Below are 13,202 nucleotides of genomic sequence, written 5' to 3' on the forward strand. Positions count from 1 at the left end.
ATAATTCTGGGCAGTCATGCTTGACTGTGTATGCCTTTCTTTCTAATTATAATCATACATGTGAATATTCACGATTATTAATATTCCCTTCTGCATTGGAAATCACAGGACAATCCATCAAGTGCTGAATCAGATGGATATACAAGGACAAAAGGAACATGACCCCTACTTCACACCACATGTAGTCATTTACAGTTGACTTAAGAGAAAATAATAGTCTCAGAGAAAGTTTGCCAAATAAGATATAAAAACAATAATCAGTGAGAAAAAAGTTAATTTGTCTGCATTAAAATTAATGACTAATTTACTTAAAGATACTATTTCACAATAGTAAAACTGCAAAATGGGACTTGGAAAATTGCCACGCACTATAGAAAATGCCTATACTTTCAGCTACTTGGAAACCTATATAAGATGGTTGGTTTGAGTCCAGAAGTTCAAAGCAACATAGCAAGACTCAAAAAATAAAAAATAAAAGTTAGGACTGGGCATGATGGTGCATGCCTGTAATCCCAGTAACTCAGAATCTAAGGCAAAAGAATTACAATTTGAGGTCAACATCAACAACTTAACAAGGCTCTAAGGAACTTAGTGAGACCATGTCTCAAAAAACAGAAAAGACTGGGGATGTGACCCTGGTAAAGCACCCCTGGGGTCAATTTCCAGTAACCCCTCCCCCAAAAAGAGTATATTTAACAAACATGTATCAAAGATATAATGTACACGTATAGTAGATACTATGATGGTTAATCTGAGTTGTCAATTTGGATTAAGGAACGCCTAAATCTAAGAGGATTTCGTGTGTGTTAATGTTAGTAGAAATGATTGGCATGAGCGACAGCAAACTGGAGATCCACTCTAAGTGTGGGTAGTCATAGGTTGAGGATCTGGATGATACAGAAGTTGGAAAAACAAGGAGGCAGCAGCACATGCAAGCTTGATTCTTCTAGAGGGCTTCTGGATTTCTGCTGCAAACTCCTGAGGATATCAGACTCCACCTCCTTCACTCTTCCAAAGTGGACTCTGAGCAGTGACTATCAGAGAGTTTCCAGACCTTTAGTCCTACTGGGGCTACATCATTGATCCTTCTTGTTGTGAGGCTCCAGCATCTTGGACTGAGCAGCTATTGGTTCCCCCAGCTCTCAGCCTGCAGACAGCCATTATGGGGTCTCTTCCGTGTTTGGTTCTGTAAGTCAATCTAATAAAATCCCCTTTTTATAATTGTATACATCCTGTTAGTTCAGTTCCTCTAGAAAACCCTGACTTATACAGATGCATAATACTTGGTAAATAAAGAAAATCAACCTGCTACAATATTAGATAATATTTTTGAACCGAAGCATCACAAAACAGAACAACATATGTGATCAGTCAAATATGAAAAGGTACTCACCATGATGAGCCATTAGATTAATATGAATTCAATTCACAAATCGAACCACTAGACCTCCATAAGAATAAACAAAATTTAAATATGAATAATAAATATTGACAAAGATATAGAATAAATGAATGTTACTCAAGGTGAGAGAAAGCATATCTTGAAAGAAATTTTTTATGGCACACTCAAAAACATTTCCTAGGGCTTAGTTATTCCAGTAGGAATAAATACTTATGATCAGCAATTTCTACAAAATGTGATAGATAAAAATTTTGCACAAATCTTGCTAAATTGCTGAGGCTGGGTTTGAACTTGCAATCCTCCCACCTCATCCTCCCAAGTCACTGGGATTATAGGCATGCACCACCCCACCTGGCAAGGAAAACAAAATCTCTAAACTAAATCCCTCTTCACATGAAAGAATAAAACTAAAGTTAACCTCAAGCAAAATATTTTTAAATGTTCAAAGACATTTACTAAAAATCATATAAAGATGACACCCTCTTTCCATATTTTTTAAAGCAAAAAATAAAAGAACACAAAAATATTTAGATATATTCTGAATTTTGGGATTTTTTAAAAATCAGTGACTGTTGGTAAGACGGTGGAGGTTTGTTTATGAAGGGTAGACAAGGGACATAACATCAATATTCTCTAACTGAAAACTAATCACCCATACTACCTAACCACTCACACTAATCCAATCACCCTAATTACATACACTAACACTAATTGGAAGCATCCTGAAATGCAATCAAGGAAGAAGTGCACGTGGTCTTCAGAGACTCAGTAAAAAGGCACTCCAGGAGATGAGCTCATTCTGCTCCAGAACAGAGTTTGGAACTCACATAACTGTAGAGATGTCTAAACCTACCACTTCCACAACTTGAGCAACTGATCCTGGAGCTGAGTTCAAATTTTCACTTCTGCAGCAAGCACTGGAGATACAATTTACAGATGAGCTCTTGCTACTTTCCCAAGCCAAATCAAATCAAATTTCATATTTTGAATTATCAACAACTTAGGTTATGTCTATGAAATGATTTTTTTTTAACTTAGTAAAAATAATTTTATTCTTGTTTGTCTTGACTTGGAATATAGTTTAGAATCAAACTGATGATGGATTTAATTTTTTTAGTTGTGCATCCCTAGTTTCTCCTATATGTTTTATAAGGATTCATAGAGTAGTTCCCAGATAACTTGTTATTTTGTATTTACTATAGATCCAAAAATAATTTTAGGAATAGTTCATCTCTCCTATTCCTAGTACTAGTGTAGAAATGAGAACCCACATTTTTAGCAAAATAAAAATTTTAAAGGATGCTTTGTTTTCTGGAGCAGATTATGGTAATTACATCTTTGCAGTGTGAAAGGTGTCTTGATAATAGTTTTAGACTTGGTAGAGAGAGTTAGATTTATTTGACTAGAGAGTTATAAATAAAAAAGAGAACGGCATAATTCAACAGATTTGCATATTCAAGTCAGTATATTCTGGTTTTTGGTTAAAATTTGATCCCATTTTACAAAGTTTAGTTTAATTTTTGTTAATTCTTATGTACTCAGAAATTTTGGGAGAGTGGTGGATTCTCATTGGAAGCAAAAAGTAGATCAAAGAAAAAAAGCAGTGAAATAAAAGTTTGGTCACATGACCTTTGCTAAACTAATCACTGGTAATGAACATTATGATTGATTTTCATAGAATTCAGGAACCACCCTCTAATGCCATAAACTGGGTCAAACTCCTGAAGTTCAAGTTATTTGGATGAAAGTCACACCAACACAACTGGGGTTCTTTTTAATGCTGCACAAGAGGGATTAAAAATGGGTACATGCTGATTAGGTGACCAGGGAAGTTTGCACTGAGAGCTTGTTTGCATCTCAGCATTTCCTCCCACCAAACCCAAGACTGGAGTTGCCTCCTTTGGACTACAGGGGAGTCCCCACAAGACAGTGACTCAAATCATCCAGATATGGGTCTGTTAGGATCCTAAAGTATGAAGCACTAAATGTCAGAGTGATCATTCCAAAGCCTTTATTAGGGATATGCTCCAGCATTTCCTCAGATGAGCATGTTCTACCTAGGTATGTCCATGGTGAGAGCACCAGATTATGGGATTTATGGGAGAATTAAAGGACTCTTGACTCAGGGATGAGGACATTTCTCTTTTCAGTGTTTCAGGCAACAACCTAAACATCTGAATCAGTTCCTGGAAAGAATCAAGGCCCCAGTTTTGGCTAAGGTTTCCAGGAGAGATGTAACTGGCTAGGACACAAAACAGTCAAGGCATTCTGTGTCTCTCAGGACAAGAGAAAAAGGAAGGGAAGAAACATGACCCTATATTCAGTTTTCTATTTGGTTATGTACAAAAAAAAAGTTTATTCTGCTCTATGCAGATGTTTGTTATTACATGAGGTCTTGAATAAAATTTGTTCAGTCCTTCATCTCTTCAAAGATGAAAAAATTCTCCCCGTTTTCTTCCCTTAGAAAAATAGACTCTGAAATTCCATAAGTCTTCCAGAAAGAACTCACCTGTTCCATCCACCTGAAATGTCTTATAGACTCAGTAACCACAGGCTGTGGGGACAGCTTTTGTTGGCCCCAACTCTGCCTTTCCTGGGAATGAGCCCAAAGCCCTGTCTGTCGCCCTGTGTGCAGGGAGCCATCACAGCAAAGAGACTTCAAGACCAATATTTTTTTGAAGAATCTGATATCCTGTGCCCGAAATGTCAGTCTCGGGAACACGTGTGTGACCCACAAAGAGAGAAATATCTGTGAAGAGGACAAGGACCTGCTCTGTTTGCTCTGCTCCAACTCTGAGGAGCCCAGGGCTCACAGACATTGTTCCATTGAAGAGGCTGCTGAGGAGTACCCAGCAAATGATGCTTCTGAGGGCAGAGATTTTAGGGAAGATGAGGGTCCTGATAATGGTAATTCATTGTATACTGAGGGCCTAATAGGAACCAGAAACTGTATAGGCATAGAAATAGAGAAAGAATAAAATATTTAAGTATACCTGTGTATGTGAGGTTCGCATTCCAATGGGAGACTAATAAAGTCAATATCATTTTAGTATAATATTTAGCAGAATTATGCTAAGACATCATAAGTTCTCCATTTCAGTTCAGTAGTGACCAAAAGTATATTAAAGATGTTTTTGTTTTGGGTTTTTTTTTTTTTAATACTGGGCATTTAACCCAGGGATGTTTTACCACTGAGTCATATCTCTAGCCCTTTTTACTGTTATTTTGAGACAGGGTCTCACTAAGTTGCTTATGGCTTCACTGAATTGCTGAGGCTGGCCTTGAACTTCTGATCCTCCTACAGTAGCCTTCCTAGTCACTGGGATTTACAGGCAAGTACCATGTTGCCTAGCTGAAAGAGGTTTTGATATTGGAAACACATTTAGTAATACTAGACAAATAAGCAGCATAAAATATAATGGAATCGGCAGGAAAGATGCAAATGATGAGGTAAGATGCCTATCTGAAAAGTAGTCAACTATATAAAATTCCTATACTCTGTTATATAATAGAAACTTAGGGAGGATAAACAGGCACACATCTCTTGCCTCTCTCCATCAGTTAGGGTCTGAAATGTGTATGTTTGCTTTACATTTATAATGTAAAAATGTAATAATTTCCCTTTATTGAAGAAGTTATTGATGCAAATGAGATCTTTATGGGAAAAATATCCAAGAAAATAAGGGAAATCTGAATGAGGAGATCAGAAAATTTCTGATGCAAGGTGTAAGTATGAGTTATTTCCTGAGGAAACAGCTTGAGACAGTTGTGCTACAAACTTCCCCTTTAAGAACATGCACTGAGGGCTGGGGCTGTAGCTCAGTGAAAGAACATTTGCCTAATGTACACTACATCCAGGTTCTATCCCCAAGTAAGGCAAAATGAGTCAAAGTCATCATGCGACTTGAGAATTCTATGTAGGACAATAGGAGAAATAATTTTGAGGAACTCAGACAAAATTTTCTATATCTGAAATCCTTTCGAGTTCTGACAGTTGAAAGAGTATTAAAGACCTGTCATGGGTCTTTCATGCAGAAGTTGATTTATGAGATGAACTGTAGAAATTCAACAGCATATAATTGTGCATCAGTGTACTTCTTGCTGATCAGTACAATGAGCTCAGGTGATTAGAAAGAAGGTGTGAACAGCAAACTTGGAAATGCACCTGTGCTGCTGAAAACATAGCACAGGAGTCAGACAGTATGGGTTCATGGAGAAAATAGGACATATTGAAAAGCTCAGGAGTGGGGAGACAAAAAACAAAAGATTGGTGGGTAGGAGTGGATATTGAGAGCATATATGCAATGAAATCAGGATTAATGCACTTAATATAGCAGGGCAATGTGGAGCCTGTGAACTCAGATAAGAGGGTAAAGTTCAGGAAGATAAAAATACTTTTGAAATCTTAGGTTTAGATACTTTACGAAAATGTTATCTCATGACTTCTAATCCTGAACGTACTATGCAATATTTCTGCAAGTTCTAAGTGATCAGGTTGTAGATATAGGGATATTTGAGATTAGAAATCAATATATTAAATAAAAATATCACATATGATATCAAAGAATCAATTTCAATAGTTTAAAAGTACTCTTTCACATTTGAAAGAGTAACTAAATTACCTGTTAAAGTCAATTATCCAGGAATCTCAGAAATTTGTGATGGATAAGCACTTTTTAAAAATTTTTGGATGGACACATTTTGAGGAAAAGTAGATTACTCTTTTTGTAAATAGAGGAAAATTAATGAAAGAGAAAAGAATTTGTGGATTCTGAGAAGTGGGAATACGTGAATTTAGGATGTATAGAAGATTGGTAGAGAAATGAGTCAAAGAGAAACAGGTGAGGGTTAAGGGAGGAGGTTGAAGTTGTCCTAAGCGTGTGACCCAAGAAATTTACATCCCCACAGGGCTAAGTATGTCTTCAGGAAAATGTGATCAGGACTGAGTTCAGGAAGCTGCACCCAATCCTCTGGATAGAGTAACAACAGCATTTGGAGAGATTGCAAAAGGAAGATGAAAATATTGTAGAGCAACTTAAGAGAAGTGAAGCCAGAGTGATTCAAAATGAGAAATGGCTAAAAGAAACGTATGAGGAACTCATGGGAATGTGCCATAAATCAGGGCAAAAGTTGCTCCCGGTAAAAACTTTGTTGGTTTTAACCTCCATCTTTAACACATCTTCAGTTTTCATTGTTTCTTCAGTACTAAATGTATTTTGTCATCTCCTATACCTGTGGTGGAGGTCATTTCCCAAATAGGTGTAGTAAACTAACTTCTAACCATGAACAAGAAGTTGTACAGAATTTTAAGAGTTTATTCCCAGAGAATAATCTTTTCTAAGAATCCTATTTATCTTGTTTCTAACAGCAACATTTTCATGGAAATTTTACTTTTGTCTCTGGGGAGCATTATGGGAATATTTGGGGAAAGGCAACATTTATTGGTCATTGTCTTTGCCCTGGACTTGAGTTGACTTTGTTTTGGAATATGTCAGCTGTTAGGGAGAACCCCTGGAAAGAACACTTGGCAGACAGCTGATGGTTACAGCAGTGCACATGTAATGTGAAAACTGTGTCTTTCTTTTTTCACTTAGGATTTCAAATGCATCAAAAATTTAGACTAGTGGCAAAGATTTTCTCCCACTCTGTAGGCTCTCTCTTCACATTGTTGATAGTTTCCGTTGCTGAGAAAAAGCTTTTTAGTTTGAATCTATCCCAATTTTTAATTCCTGCTTTGATTTCTTGTGCTTTGGGAGTCATGATAAGAAAGTCTGGTCCTAAGTCAACATGATGAAGATTTGGACCTACTTTTTCTTCTATAAGGTGCAGGATCTCTGGTCTGATTCCAAGGTCCTTGATCCATTTTGAGTTGAGTTTTGTGCAGGGTGAGAGATAGGGGTTTAGTTTCATTCTGTTGCATATGGATTTCCAGTTTTCCCAGCACCATTTGTTGAAGAGGCTATCTTTTCTCCACTGTATGTTTTTGGCACCTTTGTCTAGTATAAGAAAACTGTTTTTATTTGGGTTTCTGTCTGTGTCCTCTATTCTGTAGAGTCCTCTATTCTGTAGGTCTACCTATTTTGGTGCCAACACCATGCCGTTTTTTGTTACTATTGCTCTGTAATATAATTGAAGTTCTGGTATTATGATACACACTGCTTCACTCTTTCTGCTAAGCTTTGCTTTAGCTATTCTGGGTCTCTTATTCTTCCAAATGAATTTCATGTTTCTTGCTCTATTTCTATGAGGTAGGTCATTGGGATTTTAATTAGAATTGCATTGAATTTGCATAGCACTTTTGGTAGTATGGCCATTTTGACAATATTAATTCTGCCTATCCAAGAACATGGGAGATTTTTCCATCTTCTACAGTTTCTTTAATTTCTTTCTTTAGAGCTCTTTAGTTCTCATTGTAGAGGTCTTTCACCTCTTTTGTTAGATTGATTCTCAAGTATTTTATTTTTTTTGAGGATATTGTGATGGGGTAGTTTTCCTAATTTCTCTTTCAGAGGATTCATCACTTATGAATAAAAATGTATTAGATTTATGAGCATTGAGTTTATATCCTGCTACTTTACTGAATTCACTTATGAGTTCTAGAAGTTTTCTGGTGGAAATTTTCTGCTGGGGGAAAATCTTTACCACACATACTTCAGATAGAACACTAATCTACAGAATATAAAAGGAACTCAAAAAACTTTACACCAAGAATACAAATAACCCAATCAACAAATGGGCTAAGGAAATGAGCAGACACTTCAAAGAAGAAGACCTACAAGCAATCAACAGACATATGAAAAAATGTTCAACATTTCTAGTAATAAGAGAAATGCAAATCAAAACTGCCCTAAGATTCCATCTCACCCCAATTAGAATGGCTACTATCAAGAATACAAGCAACAATAGGTGTTGGAGAGGATGTGGGGAAAAAGGTACACTCATACATTGCTAGTGGGGCTGCAAATTAGTGCAGCCACTCTGGAAAGCAGTGTGGAGATTCTTAGAAAACTTGGAATGGAACCACCATTTGACCCAGCTATCCCACTCCTTGGCCTATACCCAAAGGACTTAAAATCAGCATACTACAGAGATACAGCCACATCAATGTTCATAGCTGTTCAATTCACAATAGCCAGATTGTGGAACCAACCTAGATGTCATTCAATTGATGAATGGATAAAGAAACTGTGGTATATATATGTACAATGGAATATTACTCAGCTTAAAGACTGATAAAATTATGGCATTTGCAGGTAAATGAATACAGTTGGAGAATATCATGCTAAATGAGATAAACCAATCCCCAAAAACCAAAGGCCAAATGATCTCTCTGATAAGTAGATGATGATACATAATGTGGGGTGGGAGGGAGACAAGAATGGAGGAAGGATAAATTGTGTAGAGAAAAAAGTGGGGTTGGGGGGAAGGAAAAATAACAGAATGAGACAAACATCATTACTCTATGTACATATTATGATTACACAAATGGTGCGACTCTACTTCATGTACAACCAGAGAAACAAGAGTTGTACCCCATTTGTGTACAATGAATCAAAATTTTAAAAAATGAAAAAAATTTAGATGATGTCTATGTGTTTTACTTGGATTATACTTTAGAAAGCAAAAGAAAAACCAATTTAAATGGCATGGGAGTGGTTGTGATTAGTATTTCTGAAGAACTGTTTTCTTTTTCTCCTTACAGGATTTAGGAGACCTATTGGCAAGATAAGTTTGGCGTTCAGAGTTAACTGGAATAACAGAAGGGTTATGAAAGGGATCAAACTTTTTCTGAAAACATGAAGTCATTATACATTAGATTAGATTAAATTGTGATCACAAAGGCAAAGACTAAGAATTATCTGTAAATACTGAAAATGATCTTAATTAAGAAATAGAGACTTTGTCACAGATTCATGTGGAAATTGAACACTGAATGACAGAGGGGAGGATAAAACCAATTCATCAGAAGTAAATGTATTGAGGAAAAAATTTGCTTTTTTTAGCCATACCTATCCAAGTGGTATCACTGGTTCCATAATTAGAGAGCATTTGAAATTTATATCAGAAACATATATCAGTTCTACATGCATTATAAATGAATATACATAAAGTTTAATATACAATAAATTATCTATGGATCAAAAAAATTGTGAATACAATTATGTTTATGTTTTACTGAACATTATTTTTGCCCTGCAGAATTTTCTAGAAGGCAGTTACCTGTATTTTAGGATTCAAAATCATAAACACCTTTAGCTACATAGACTAATTTTTTCCAGGTAGTAGATGAGTGAGTCAAGTACCTCTGAGAGTCAGGGGACTGGATGCACATAAACAAAGAGAAAAGAAAGAAAAATACCCTAACAATGGTACAGTTCTAGAAGATGTTCATGGAAGTAATTAACAAGGAGGGAGTATTTTCAGTTGAATGCTTATGTCTTTCCTCAAGCACTGTGTGGTGAATTCTTTAGCACCCAAACGATTAACTGCATACTCCTCCTTCCAGGGATGAGTCAGTGCAGTGGTATATGACTCAGCCTGTGGGACCAGTGCTCAGCATAAGACCCATCACAGGACTCATAGGCTCAACCTCTGCCATGTTGAGTGTCAGCCCACTGGTCCGACTGACTGTGGGGAATGTGCACTATAGGGGCAGTTTTCTATTGCCATTGTTTCCCTCTTTATTAATCTTTCACAAACGAGATAAAAGACTTCTCTTTAGGGTAGGTATTTAAAGGATAGATGATAATAGAATAGGTATTTATAAACAATTGTGCTGCTATTCTATAGACAAAACTAAAAGAAAGCTAGTGAATTAATAAATTGCATTGACATTTCTATAAATTACTTATGAGAAAAGACACTTAGAAAAAGGGCTCCTTAGTCAGGTACAGTGGTATATGCCTATAAACCCAACAGCTTGGGAGGCTGAGGCAGGGAGACTGCAAGTTTGAAGCTACTTAGTGAATCCTAATGTTCAATTCCTTGTACAAAAAAAAAAAAAAAAAAAGAAAGAAAAAAAAAAAAGCAGGATTAAAAAAAATGGGGGGCCTTCTTGGCGTCTAAAATCAGTCTTAGATAACAAATAGAATTAAATTTTTCAATGATTCACATAAAACAAGTGAATTCATTCAGTCCCTTCCAATTTCAGATTAAGGGCAATTAATGATGGTGCTTGTGATTTAAAAGTGTTTTAAATTTCTTAGTAATTGAATTCGCAATATTGTGCATTACAATTGTATATAATCAGAAATATATGTAAATAAACATAAAAATAATAGAAGGCAAAAAGTAATATCTTATGAACCTCCAAATAATGGCTGTGACTGATAAGGCAAGATATGGAGCTTCATAGTACATCTAAGCATGAAGGACAGCCTAACAGGTGGAGATAATTTGAGATGGAATCAGGAGTAAACAGCAGAAAAATATTAGTAGAAGCCACTTTTACAAAGGTGTGTTTAAGTTTTCTGCTTGAGTTTAAATCAACTGGCATCTAGCACAGGCATAGTTACCACTATTTATTTAGGTTTAAAAATGGCTTTTTCTCCCTATTCCAGAAAGGGCAATGAGGATAAGCTTTAATGCTAGGCCCTCATAGTAATGCAAGGTCTTAAGGAACAAGTTATTCCTGTGCCATGAAAAATAGCCAGGAAAAAATAGGCACAGCCTCCCTCCCCTTTACAATTCATGGATTTTTCACAAATTTTATCATTATGCAAGGGTTTTTTAATTTTTTTCCCCTGCAGATTTGCAAGTAGTTTTTGAATCTGGTATTTTTCTAGTTAGAAGTGCCTTTGCAGTCTTGGTCTATTTCTCAGGGAAATGCTAGACTTCTTATCACATGTATAATTTAATTTAATTTTACTTTTTAACTTAAATTTGTTTTTAAATGATACACAAACATAGAAATCATACATACTTATGGGCATCTGTGTGTTATTTGAATGCATGCATATATTGTGTAATGTTTAAATCAAATTACACATATATATCTCCTCAAATATTTATCATTTCTTTTTTTTTTTGAAAACATGTGAACTACTTTCTTACAGTTTTTTGTAATCCATAGTACATTATGGTTTCCAGTAGTTCCTACTGTGCAATACCACACAGGAATTTACTACTATCTAATTATAATTTAACATTTATTGATCAGTCTTTCCCCACCCCTCCTTTCCCTCCAATAACTTTATTTTTAAAATGAATTTTGACTGAAATATTCTCTTATTTTCACAGTGAAAATTTCTCTCACAAAATCATGGTTTTTGATGATGTGCAAACATTTGTACTTAGACATGACCATGAAGATGCATCTTTGTATGAAAGTGAACATACTTCTTTAAAAATAAAAAAAAAGAATGTAGCTTTATAAAACATTATAAATAAGAGAATAATTTTTTTCTAGTTCATTTGATGGACTGTTTATGTTTCTACAGCTTAAATAGTATCAAACACATCCTTATACAGTTTTCTGACAGCTCTTGTTTTATAATGTACATTAAATTATAATGTATAATGTATAATGTTTTAAATATTTTGCAAGAAAATTTATACATATGCAACAATGATCACCTTGAAACAACACAAATTTCCTTTTTCCCATTTGAGATCAAAGTGAAAATGATCATATTTAGTACATCTTCAACTTAGCAGTATCACTTATGTAATGTTTCTTATTTCATTGAAGATTTATAGGCAGACATAACATGTGGATGATAAATCAACCTTGAAAAAGAAATGATTTCAAATTGTCTATTAATATTTAAAAGAAGCTACTTATAGTTACTTTTAATCAAAGTGAAAATTATTTTCTTTTAAATTATCATTCTCCAAACTATCATACCAAATTATCAAACAATAAATAAAAAATTTAAGAATGAAAACAGAAAAAGATGCATCTTTGAATTCTAACAGATCCAACTATTTTGTTCAATGGGAAGCTCAGATCTTCATTTCTGGAAAAAATTACTAGGAGCTGGATGTGGATGACTTTTGGGACTGGGCTTTAGGAGTCTGTAAGTTTTCCTGGACAAATATTATTGGCACTATGCTTGCTTCTAAGGAAATATTCTTCCTCCTGTGCATGAAAGAAGGTAATCATTATAGAATTTTGGCCTCTCCCCCAGTGATTTGCCAATATATAGAGAAGTCTTTGTGCCAGGTTGGTGTGTTCCTTGATTTTTTGAGTAAAAGTGTGAATTTTTTGAATGTTGCCATGAGTTCCCTTGTATACTTAAACCCTGCCATCTCCTTGAATTTCCCTGTCAGGCCTTTCTTTTTCACTGGCCACAAACGATCATGGATAAGTCAGTCGCTTAACTGTATGTCTGGGAACTCCATGTCTAAACAGTTAAAGAAAATCAATAATACTGGTTTTCTACTCTAACTTCCTTTATCACTAAATATGAAGAGAATGTGAAATGCAAATTTTGGACTATTTTAAATTAAGAGCATCTCTTTTGGCCCATTATCTAAGGTGTAGTCTGGGCTTGCTTACCTCCTTTGTGAGCTTACTAGAGATCTGAATACACAGAGATATGTATTTCTAGTTTAAGCATGTAATGTAGAGTTTACAGTTTGCATATCATGGACAGTCATGGTTTTCCACAATGCAAATGTTAGTCTAATATCTTCCTCCTCATTTAGTAAATAATGCACATCAATTCATTCTCAAGAGAAAAAAAAATCTATTTTACAGGGAAACCTCCTAACTACCAAGATCAGGAAAAAAATCTTTATTCATAACTCAGGGCAGCTGGTTCTTTTCTTTTATAATAGAATAAAGTACAAAAGATAA

General features: G+C 35.2%; 1 pseudogene; it reads left to right on the forward strand.

Moving 5' to 3' along the window:
• The first annotated feature begins 821 nt into the window (after positions 1-821).
• Positions 822-12,791, forward strand: LOC124959621 (tripartite motif-containing protein 43-like; annotated as a pseudogene).
• Positions 12,792-13,202: the final 411 nt, after the last annotated feature.

This window comes from Sciurus carolinensis, chromosome 11 (assembly GCF_902686445.1).
Source record: "Sciurus carolinensis chromosome 11, mSciCar1.2, whole genome shotgun sequence".
Lineage (NCBI taxonomy): Eukaryota > Metazoa > Chordata > Mammalia > Rodentia > Sciuridae > Sciurus > Sciurus carolinensis.